Raw genomic sequence first — 1508 nt, forward strand, 5'->3', positions numbered from 1 at the left:
AATAGAACACAGATACTTACTGTTCTTCATGTGATTAGTGGATTGAGATGTTTTTGAAAGTGGATTTATTTGTTGATTTATCATGTGAGTTATCCACTGATGACAGACAGTATGATGATTTCTATTGTACTTCCCCTTATTCAGAAACCTCACCTCTAATTTAATACAGCCCAGATTTAAGAGGAGATGTGTGTGCTGTGTCCAACCACGTAAAACTACTATAAATCTCTAGTCTGGGATCATGGGCCTTCTGAGAGGGTCAGGTTTTGATGTCAATTTTGCTCATGGGTCAGCTGTACAAGGCTTGGCTTTGTGCTTTTACTTTCATTTTCACAGACAATCATGTGTCTCACATTGCAGTAGATGCTGTCTAAGTGCTGTATCTTTAAGCAGGTCTGTGTAAAGTGTTCCATTAGGAGTCTTAGTTCTGTATCTTTAAGCAGGTCTGTGTAAACTGTTCCATTAGGAGTCTTAGTGCTGTGTCTTTAAGCAGGTCTGTGTAAAGTGTTCCTTGGGAGTCTTAGTGCTGTGTCTTTAAGCAGGTCTGTGTAAACTGTTCCATTAGGAGTCTTAGTGCTGTGTCTTTAAACAGGTCTGCGTAAACTGTTCCATTAGGACTGACAGGCCTGTTGGTCTCTAAAGGAAGATGTTCTAGGATTCTTTACCAAGTAGGAGTCTTTACCAAGTACAGGCGGACATCTGAGGCTACATTAGGCCGCATCAGGACCCTCTGACAGGTACGGGTGACTGTGTGTTTATGTTAGACAGCATTGGGACCCTCTGACAGGTACGGGTGACTGTGTGTTTATGTTAGACAGCATTGGGACCCTCTGACAGGTACGGGTGACTGTGTGTTTATGTTAGACAGCATTGGGACCCTCTGACAGGTACGGGTGACTGTGTGTTTATGTTAGACAGCATTGGGACCCTCTGACAGGTACGGGTGACTGTGTGTTTATGTTAGACAGCATTGGGACCCTCTGACAGGTACGGGTGACTGTGTGTTTATGTTAGACAGCATTGGGACCCTCTGACAGGTACGGGTGACTGTGTGTTTATGTTAGACAGCATCAGGACCCTCTGACAGGTACGAGTGACTGTGTGTTTATGTTAGACCGCATCAGGACCCTGTGATAGGTACGGGTGACTGTGTGTTTATGTTAGACCGCATCGGGACCCTCTGACAGGTACGGGTGACTGTGTGTTTATGTTAGACAGCATCGGGACCCTGTGACAGGTACGGGTGACTGTGTGTTTATGTTAGACCGCATTGGGACTGTTATTTTCTGAAATACATGAGTAAGCATCTAACCCAGTAGAGCTGAATCAGGACTCTAATCCTCTGACAGGTATGGCTGGGTATGTCATCATATGACTTTCAGGACTCTCGTCCTTTGCATTAGAACTGTTACTTTGTGGCGGATATGTGTCTAGAAGTGCATTATTTTAGGTATGGGTGGCAACATGTCTATAGTGGACTGCATTAAGACTGTTGTGCTCTCACAGGT

The sequence above is a fragment of the Clupea harengus genome, chromosome 10 (assembly GCF_900700415.2).
Source record: "Clupea harengus chromosome 10, Ch_v2.0.2, whole genome shotgun sequence".
Classification (NCBI taxonomy): domain Eukaryota; kingdom Metazoa; phylum Chordata; class Actinopteri; order Clupeiformes; family Clupeidae; genus Clupea; species Clupea harengus.